Source organism: Zingiber officinale, chromosome 10A (genome assembly GCF_018446385.1).
Source record: "Zingiber officinale cultivar Zhangliang chromosome 10A, Zo_v1.1, whole genome shotgun sequence".
Classification (NCBI taxonomy): Eukaryota; Viridiplantae; Streptophyta; class Magnoliopsida; order Zingiberales; family Zingiberaceae; genus Zingiber; species Zingiber officinale.
In genome coordinates, this window is record NC_056004.1 from 38,906,385 (window position 1) to 38,917,451 (window position 11,067).

General features: G+C 36.0%; 1 long non-coding RNA gene and 1 pseudogene across 1 annotated transcript; both read left to right on the forward strand.

Annotated features, from left to right (window-relative positions):
* The first annotated feature begins 5,924 nt into the window (after positions 1 to 5,924).
* Positions 5,925 to 6,508, forward strand: LOC122028068. Its single transcript, XR_006124623.1, has 2 exons — positions 5,925 to 6,084; positions 6,447 to 6,508. It is a non-coding gene; the product is annotated as an uncharacterized LOC122028068 (long non-coding RNA).
* A 574-nt stretch (positions 6,509 to 7,082) lies between these two features.
* LOC122026612 lies at positions 7,083 to 9,592 on the forward strand (annotated as a pseudogene).
* The last annotated feature ends 1,475 nt before the right edge of the window (positions 9,593 to 11,067 follow it).

Consider the following 11,067-nt stretch of genomic DNA (forward strand, 5'->3'; position numbering starts at 1 on the left):
TCTACATTTAGACCTTTTTGACTCCCATGGAGTCAAATCTATAAATGGAAACTTATATTGTTTAGTAATTATAGATGATTATTCTAGATTTACTTGGGTAAAATTCTTAAAACATAAAGATGAAACTTTTGAAATCTTTATAAATTTCTGCAAACAAATTGAAAACGAAAAAGATATTAAAATTAAAAGAATTAGGAGTGACAATGGGGGGAATTTAAAAATCATAATTTTAACAAATTCTGTCTTGAAAATGGCTACCATCACGAATTTTCATGTCCTAAAACCCCCCAACAAAATGGAATTGTAGAAAGAAAAATTAGAACCTTGCTAGAAGCCTCTAGAACCATGTTAAATGAATATAACCTACCTAAATATTTCTAGGCAGAAGCTGCTATGTGCAAAATAGAACAACATTAAATAAAAGACATAATAAAACCTTCTTTGAAATATTTTATAACAAACAACCTAACATAAAATATTTTAAAGTATTTGGGTGTCCAGCATTCATCCTAAATACTAGAGAACACTTAGGAAAATTCACCTCTAAAGTAGAAAATGGAATTTTTGTAGGATATTCTCTAAACAGTAGGGGTTACAGAATATATAATAAAATAACGCTAAAAATCGAAGAACCCACAAATGTAAAATTTGAAGAAACCCAAAGACAAACTCAACTTCAACCTACTGAAATTAATAATTCTGAAGAAACCAATCAATCCCTAGACTATGAAGAAGATGAACACACTCAAGAAAATGAACCCCCTAGAACTATAAGAGTAAATCCTAACCATCCAACTGATCAAATAATTGGTGACCCAGACTTGAGAGTTCAAACCAGATCATCCTTTAGAAACCTAAGTCAAATTTCTCTAATTTCAAAATTTGAACCCAAAACTATGGATGAATCCCTACTAGACCCAGACTGGATTATAGCTATGCAAGAAGAACTAGCCCAATTTGAGCGTAATGAAGTTTGGGACCTAGTACCACCACCTAAGAATAAGAAAATAATAGAAACAAAATGGGTATTCAGAAACAAGTTAAGTGAAACTGGGGAAATTACTAGAAATAAAGCTAGGCTAGTTGCCAAAGGGTTTAGTCAGGTTGAAGGACTTGACTATGATGAAACCTATGCCCCAGTAGCCAGATTAGAATCCATTAGAATGTTACTAAGTTATGCAGCCCACAAGGGATTTAAACTATACCAAATGGATGTTAAGTCTGCTTTTCTTAATGGACTAATTAAAGAAGAAGTTTATGTAGGTCAGCCTCCTGGGTTTGAAAGTCTAGAACACCCTGATTATGTTTTTAAGTTAAAGAAAGCATTATATGGACTTAAACAAGCACCCAGGGCATGGTATGAAAGGCTAACATCGTACTTAACATCTAAAGGATTCAACCAAGGTCAAATTGACCCAACCTTGTTTGTTAAATCATTAAATACAGACATATTTATTGCACAAATATACGTAGATGATATAATATTTGGTTCAACAAATTCAGAATTTTTAGAAGAATTTATTAATCTAATGGAAAAAGAATTTGAAATGAGCTTAGTAGGAAAATTAACTTATTTCTTAGGATTACAAATCAAACAAACAAATGAAGGAAATTATATTTATCAACATAAATACACTAAAGACTTACTTAAAAAATTCGGAATGGAAAATACAAAAGAAATAAAAACACCTATGGCAGTAAACACAATCTTAGACAATGACCCAAGTGGAAAACCAGTTGACTTAAAATATTATAGGAGTGCAATAGGAAGCCTACTGTACTTAACTGCAAGCCGACCTGATATTTTATTTGCAGTTAGTATGTGTGCTAGATACCAAACTTGTGCTAAGGAATCCCATTTGACACAAGTTAAAAGAATTTTTAGATATCTTAAGGGAACAACAAATGTAGGAATTTGGTATCCTAGGACAAATAATTTTGAACTAATAGGGTATTCTGACTCAGATTATGCTGGATGTAAATTAGATCGCAAAAGCACAAGTGGTGGATGCCAATTATTAGGTTCATCACTTGTCAGCTGGTTTAGTAGAAAGCAACATTGTGTTGCTCTATCTACAACTGAGTCAGAATACATAGCTATAGGCGAATGCGTTGCACAATTATTATGGATGATGTATACTCTAAAAGATTTCAACTTAAACATCACAAATGTAAAAGTATTAATTGACAATATAAGTTCAATTAACTTAACCAAGAACCCTGTTCATCATTCAAGAACCAAACATATTGAAATTAGGCACCACTTTATCAGGGATCATGTTACTAAAGGTGATATTGAACTCAAGTACATTGAGTCCAAATCAAATTTAGCTGATATTTTCACAAAACCACTCCCTGAAAGTGAATTTAGCAACTTACGTCGAAAATTAGGGATGTGCTTAATAGACTAGGATTTTTCAAAAATATTTTCAAATATTGTTTTCAAATTATAAGTTAAACCTGTTTGTTTTCAAAACTTTCCATTTTTAGATTTTCAAAAACAGTTTTGGCCTTAGACTAGTTTTTGAATCCTTAGAAAGCATGTACCCATAGGACTAGTGTTTGAGCATCTCACCAACACCTTAGGTTTACCTTGCTTGTGTTTGACAAACATAGAAAGGGGTGAGATGCATAGGCCAACTGTCTGGACTTAAGATGCTTATTTCAGTGCATCAGCATAAGTCTGGACGTTAAATACAAATCAGACATTAATCAGATTAAGTTCATCAGTCAAGTCAAACACTGACTGCTTATAATCAACTTAATCTGACTAACCAAGTGAAAGCTACTATCTTCTGATAGTTAGTTAGTACCTAATTGGTTAGACAGTTGTGTAATTTTAAGTGTCAAGTTCAGGGGGAGAAATTAATTAAAATTTTGTATATTTTTGTACATCTATTTTAAAACTAACTTATTTTTGAACACCAGCCTTCAAAAAGGTTAAAATTTAACTGAGTGTTTGAAAAATTGGAAGTTTAAAAATCCCACCTAATCTTTAAACTTGATTTTAAAGTTGAAAATTATTACAAATCTAAACTTATTCAGTTTTGTAACATATGCTTGAAACTTAAACTTTCCAAACTTAGCTTTTATCAAATTAGCCTTAACAATTTATTTTGGATAAAATTTTTACTTGTCTTTTGAAAAATTAAAAATTTTGCTTTGTTTTGAAAAATCAAATTTGAAAATTGGAATTTGAAAAGTAGAAATTACCTTTTGACAAGTAAATGTTACTTAAACTTGAAAAGTAAATTTGAAAAATCAGATTTGAAAAATTTTACACGTTTGAAAAGTTAAACTTGATTAACTTTAAACCTATACTTTTCAAAATTAAACTTGTCTCCCCCAAGTCAACTTGACTATTTTTTTAACTTGCTGTTAAAAATTGTACTTTTATCAGTATCTTTGAATTTTTGAACTAAACTTTTTATTACTCTACACTATGCTTGTTTACCCTTTCTTATTTTTTGATGAATGCCAAAGGGGGAGGGTTAGGTGGTTAAGTTAGCTAAACCAAATTGAAAATACTAAAACTAACTTTAAAACCGATGTACCTGTTTTATTTATTTTTGCGTCCTTTCACTAACTTAACCAGATTGTCATTCCATCAAAAAGGGGAGATTGTTGGTGCGGGTAGCACTAACGGTCTAACCTAGGTTTTGATGAATGACAAATAGGTTAAGTTAGTTTTGTTGTTGTCTAACACTTTGATCGAGTGTGCAGGAGAAGTCCAGACAGGTCGACGGGCTGACCGGATGTCTGGCACGAAGTCCAGCTAGGTCGACGAGCTGACCGGATAGCTAGCGAGAAGTCCAAGCGGGTCGACGGGCTGACCGGACGCTTCGCAAGAAGTCCAGCTAGGTCGACGGGCTGACCGGATAGTTGGCGAGAAGTCCAGACGGGTCGAAGGGCTGACCGGACGTCTGGCAGGTAAGTGAGGTAAGTCACTAGAGGGGAGTGACTGCGAGGACGCGTTCCCGGGAAGGGAACATTAGGCATCGATCCGGCTTAGATCTATTTTGGATGTCTAAGTCGAGATCGTGACTAGATTCCGGTCTCGGAAAGACGGAATCTAAGTCATACTATTTTTGCTAATTCATACTCACTTTACTTTTGCTAACAATCTGTGTTGCAGGGTAAATTTACCTCCGGACTAACGTTTGTCTTGCAGGATGAATTCTGCGGGAAAACAGGGTCCGGGCGCCCGGAAGGCAAACTTCATCCAAACTCGCGCGTCGCCACGTGGAGCATCTCGGTTTGAGCTGCTACGTCACATTCCAGGCGCCCGGAAGGAATCCAGGCGCCCGGAGCAACATATAAAAGAAGCCCCAGGCAGGAGCTTCAAAATCAACCTTTCACATCTGAGAACTCTGAGATTACTTGCTCTGCTGCTCTGCGCTCCAACGACGCTCACAAAGCTCCGACGACACGATCCCGCTCTTTTAAATTCCTTGTCTGTCGGTACAGCTTTGTTTTTTTTTTCATTAGCATCTTTTTGTACTTAAATTGTAATTATCCGAATTGCTAGTGAATTGCCCAACGAAAGTACTCAAGGAGTACGGGCCTTCGAGTAGGAGTCGTCACAGGCTCCGAACGAAGTAAAAAACCTTGTGTCTGCTTTACTTTTCTGCGAATCAATATTCCCCCCCCCCCCCCCCCCTCTATCGAATCTAACGGTCCTACAGAGACAACCTTCTTCCTTATGGAGTCAAGAAGAGCCCCATAATTTGCAATCCTCAATTTCTCCGTAACTAAAGGAATGCCACGATACCGGAAAGGAAATGTGCCTTGTTGAAAGCCGGTTATGTGTAGTATCTCCTCTCGTAGTTGTTCACTAACCCCGGCCATATATAAGTTGGATTTTGACAGATTTGCTCGAAGGCCCGCTTTATCACCAAAAATCGTTAGACAATCCATAATAAGAGTAAGAGTAGAAGCATCGGCTCTTGCAAACAACAAGAGGTCATCGGCATATGCTATATCACTACAACAAAAACTGCAAACGACAACACCCCTACGACAACGGTTTTAAGAGAAAGCGTTGCATATTTGCTCAAAGACAACGGTTTTTGCCAAAACCGTTGTCTTTGAACTTCCCATTAAATATAATAGACAACGGTTTTAGTAAAACTGTTGTCATTGAGTGACTTTTTTTTAAAACCACAACACTTTTTACAACGGTTTTATAAACCGTTGTCTTTATCCGCGTTTTTAGCGGCTACGACAATAGTTTTGAAAAAACCGTTGTAATTGAATTTGGTCATTTCCCCCCTTCGCTGTTTTCCTTTCCCTCGCTGTTTTCTTTTCGGCGCCGTGTTTTCGCGTCCCCAAACCTAAGCCATTTATCTTTCCCTCTCCTCATACGACGTTGTGCTCCTTCTCATTTCCTGGTGAGCGGCGGCATTCTCCAATGGGCTGTCGAAGATCCAGACGCACGGGAGGGAGAAACCGGAGAACGGGATCTGCCACGACGATAGCGTGCCGCCGGTGAAGGCGAAGACCATTGATGAACTGCACTCCCTGCAGAAGAAGAGGTCGGCGCCAACCACCCCCATCAAGTGAAGAATCCTCAAAAGAGAGTATTTCAATCATTGTTGAGTATTTCAACAATGAAATACTCAAAAGAGAGTATTTCACATCTCTAAAGTCCGACCTGAAACCTTGAACCTGAATTGCAGAAGATACTGATATACTTAATGCTAGAGGTTAGACAAACACAATAGACAGACATGGTAATTAGGTCTGCAATCTGAAACCCGACCTGAGCTGAAAGAGAGTATTTCGCATCTCCAAAATCCAACCTGAAAGCTGGAAAAAGAAACCCTTAATTTTCAGATGGGTTTGGTTCCGTTTCCGGTCAAAGTTGGATATGCTAGTCTTCTGGACCCCTACTTAGTTAATATCTTGATAATCTTCTACCTTGATATTCTTCTATACGTTCTTCCAAGATAATTTGTTTTGCTAATTTGTAGATTCATAATATTATTGCAGGGTAAGATCTACAGGCTTTTCGGCTGGGAATACAGAAAGCCTGCAAGGGTGCCAGCTGCTTGTCCATACAAGCCTGCTTCAAAAAATGTTGATGTATGTTAGCAAATTCTTTTTTTTCATTACATCGAATCTGAATCTTATTATTACCTGAGATCAGATTCCTGTTTCAAGTTTGTCACTGAGAGTTTTTTTTTTAGTAAAATGCAATCTACAACGTAATAATAAGTTTCATAATGTTAGAACTGTGAATAATGGCTGGCATCTGAGACTGGTTGGAAGATTCCCCGTTTAGTTTTGCTGAGTTGCATTCATATGGGTTTAGCCATTACTGATTCTCCTTAAATCATGAACATTGATGTAACATTTATGGTTTTGGGGAGACTTTTTGATACCTAATATTTCTCTACTTAATTTCTGTATCCAGTGATTTTAATTCATCCCATTTTGGGTTTCAGGGTTTAAATGCAGGTACAGAGTCTCTTGTGGAACCTCATAAAAATTCTGCTACACAATCTGATAAAAAAAAAGAATAGAATCAGAGTCAGCAGCTGTTTCCATGCCAAATGAAGTTTGTATCAGCATGTTAAAAAATCGTACTTAATGATCTTATGGCAGTGTGTTACATGTGGTCTAATTATATAAACATCTTGAACCACAACGAGTGCAGTTTCTGGCTTCTTCCTGTGGTGTTGTGGCACATGGATGGGATGAAATGTGCATTCCATGCTATTATTATTTCTTGAAATGTCGTCTGCTCAGCATTAGTTATTCAATGTTTGCATTCCTAACATTCGAGTTGTTTGCCCCTTCGCCTGATCTTGCGACTACCAAAACTTCGGCGGTGTGGCCTTTATGCAGCGGATGAGGTTCTTTGGGCTGTTTATGGCTAGTGATTATGCTAGTGCATTCCTCTTGCTTCACATTGGCCCCTCGACAGCGGTCACTGCATAGGAGGGCACCACGGTAGCAAGGGGATTGTCCTTCATATCGATTACCTCTGAAAAACTATTCTTTCATGAAAATGTTCATGTGGCAAATATAAGACAATCATTCCATCAGAGTTCAAAATATTTCAGTTAGCATTTCATAAAATGGAAATTTATCTAAAGTTGACTGAGATATTCTCTAAAGAATCTCGGTTGAAGAATCCTCTTGCTGCCGAAGAGCCAAAAAAGAACAAGAAGATCATTGTTGAAGATGAGATCGATGTGAAGTATAAATCATTTAAGAAATTTGATACTGTTAAAGAACACTCGGATCACTATTTTAGCATCCCAGAGCATCTCGATGGTGTTCCGTCTTGTCAGGAAATTAAGGTAAGTGCCATCACTCTTAAGGATGATAATTTCCATTGATATGGTTATCTGAATCTACCCACCACGGTCGGTGTTATATGATCGATTGCATAAATAATGGAGATGAGATTGATACAGAAGTATAGCCTGGCAGTAGGGCAGGGATGTGGCAACGAATGATGATAATTTCCTAACCTCTTTTTATTGACAGCCTTCAAAAAATTGGGCAAAAAGGATTTTGCTTGAGTGGAAGCTTCTAGAGAAAGATTTACCTGGTAAGATCATTCTATTTTAGGTATTTAATTTAGATATGTTGAATTCCAACTTTATACTCTTTTGTTTATTACAATTGTTTTACACTATAAATTCTCTGATTGTATCAAATGCTTGTATAAGTCTACTGTTTGTGAAGAGTTCTTTTTTTTGCTTTTCAAAATGCTTTTATTTAGTTATTTAGGCTTCATTAACAATTTATAATCAAGTAGGTTGGAAACGCTAGAATTTTAGATGTAAATAAAGTTTCCTTAATTTTCTGGTCTAGGGAAAAAAGATATCCAAATAAGTTGAAATATCTAATCATCCATGCAAGAGTATTGGCTTCTATGAACCCAAATGACTGTTAAATTTCATATGTAAATACAATTCATAGATCAACTTCTGCACTTGGCATAATTCTGCATATCTAGAGGATTCAAATATCCAAAACATGTAAACTAGAAGAAGAAAAACTCTCTTTTGCATGAAATAATTGGAAGGATCGCAGGTGCATCCGTACTACGCCTGAAGAACTGGAGGATTTCAGTACTCAGGACTTCACAATTTACAATGTTGGCCAGTTTCCATGTAATCGATACACACACTACATGACTACCTCCACCAGCATTGATCTTAATTTTGATAGGAAAGAAATGGTCATCCTTGGCACACAGTATGCCGGGGAGATGAAGAAGGGTTTGTTTGGTGTGATGCACTATCTAATGCCTAAAAGAAACATTCTCTCCCTGCACTCTAGCAACAATATGGGCAAAGATGGTGATGTTGCCCTCTTCTTTGGACTATCAGGTAAGTGTTTGTCAGACGAGATTCTAGCGCATCACCTGCCCATTAAATGGTTACTATACTGCCCTTTGCAACTTAACTAGAAGCATTCCATGTGTAAATGTGTAGAATTATGTTACATTGTAGTGTTTTCGCCATATGACTTCTTTGTTCTTATGACTTTTGCTTTGTTGTTTTAGGCACAGGGAAAACTACTTTGTCTACAGACCACAACAGGCTTCTTATTGGCGATGATGAGCATTGTTGGAGTGAAAATGGTATTTCAAACATTGAAGGAGGTGCTATGCAAAATGTATCGGCCTAACAAAGGAGAAGGAACCTGACATTTGGAATGCCATCAAATTTGGAACCGGCAAGTGCCCTATCAAACTCGACATGCACTTTGAACTGGAACCATTCATATTTTTTTGTCCTAATGTTTGCAAATTTCTTGCAGTGTTGGAAAACATCGTTTTCGATGAACACACTAGGGAAGTAGACTACTTTGATAACTCTATTACAGGTGATTAACAAGATGAAACAAACTTCTTGAGTGAATTGTTATTGTGTGAAAGGGAATCTGGTTCAATGGAATTGTTGATGTTGCAGAGAACACTCGAGCTTCATATCCAATTAAGTATATTCCTAATGCGAAGATACCGTGTGTTGGTCCGCACCCTAAGAATGTCATCCTCTTGGCATGTGATGCTTTTGGCGTGCTTCCACTAGTTAGCAAACTTGCTTTACCCCAAACAATGTATCACTTCATCAGCGGTTACACTGCTCTGGTGCATCGTCCATTGCATCAAGCACATCGTTATGTCTTGGAAAATGATGTTGACGTTGATCCTTATATCGAGTAATTCTCTTACTTATTAATATTTATTACACTGTTCTTACGTTTTATTAATTAACTTATTAGTATTCTATTAGTTAACTTATCCCTATTCTGTTCATTAGGGATAAGTTCAGATTTGTGGATCCACAAACCCTTCCAGTAATGCCATATGTATCCAAACTTGACAAAAATGAAAAGACTGAATACTTGAATAGCTAGGCAAGTGTTTTGACTGATAGGCTGAGTGGTGCAACAAAAAATCAGCTAGTTTTGACACCTCACAATGTTGGGTAAATAAATATTACAATTTCATTTTTAATAGATTTATTTCAACAATCCTGTTGAATTTATGCATTCACTCTGTTTTGTGCATAGTTGTCATTGGATTTTGACTGTCATCGACCCTTATGCGGAGATGGAAAACATGTGATTTAATGATAACAGACGATATCATGTGATACTACCACTGGAATCTCCATTTACTTATTGTCTCACTACTGCGTATGCTTTCTCTTCCTGCAGAAGCTGTGCCGAAGAAAATCCTTGAGTTGATGAGTGTGGTCGGACTTACTAGGGAAAATGTTGCAAGTCACTTGCAGGTATCTCTGCGCATCGTTTTGAACTTTATCCAGTTGCTTTTAAACTCTCTTATTGTTACCATTACCATGAATAGCAACTCTTCTTATCGTTAAGTGTTGCAAATTGTAGGAAGAAATGGAGTTGATTGAGTAAATGATTGACTTACTCGTTGAAATCTAAAAGTTATCTTAATTTTCAGGGTTAGTTAAAGCCAACAGCTTAGACTTTTCCTAGAAGACCACCATAGTTTCTTGAATCCAAGAAAGCTAACTAGTCACATATTCTTGATTTATTTGCTACATAACTAGAATTAAGGAATATATTACTTAAATTAAAACAAAAATTGGTCATCTCAATTGTATGTCACCAAGTGACGTCCTTCTGCCTTGTTTTTACAATCTAATAGTAATTGGATGCTCTTGAACTGAGCTTTTGAGAGGAGGAACTCTGAATCATTAGACAACTCTTTTGTCGTATGAATTTGGTATTCATAAGATGCAAACTCATGCTACATCTGTTGTTAACTCCATCAAGACTTTGCTTAATTAAGCATCATCTTAAAGCTGTAGTATACTCTTTTCCATTGCATCAAATAATTCAGAGTTCTTCTTCTATACCAAACAAATATAGGTAGACGATTCAGAGTGAATTAAAAGGGGGTTGTGCATGCAAGAATAGATTCTGAAGTTATCGTTCTGTGGCAATTTTTTCTTGCGTTCAGCTTTTTTATACAGATAAGTTTTTCAGAGATGAAATAATCTGATGATTACTGCACTTTCTAGTTTATTTTATTATTTGCTTGATGTTTTTATCATTTTCTCTCTATGCTGCTTCTCTAAACCGTGTCCTTTTTGTACATGAATAGAAATATCGCCTGTATTTGAGGAGAGTAAGTATCGCCTTATGTGGAGAACAGCAAATGGAAAACATGTGATTTAATGTATATGGAGAGTAATGGAAAACATGTGTATTTTGATGAGTAACAACTCATTTTATATATTTTTGTATATGTGGCTACAAGATGAATTATATATGGATGTTTATTTTGGATTTAATGTAGTAAATATTTAGTTTTGTATTGGTGGTTTGCTTATAGTAAAATAAGATTGGTTGTTTGGTATTAATGAACATTAAAGACAACAATTAAAAATGTTGTAAAAACTAGGTAAACCACAACGAATTTTTTTTATAAAAAGTGATAAAAGACAACGGTTTTATCCGTTGTAAAATATATTAAAAATATTGTAAAAAAAATAAAATGTGTCAAATATTATCTACCACAACAGTTTATATCTGTTGTAAAAAATGTCTACAACAACGGTTTAT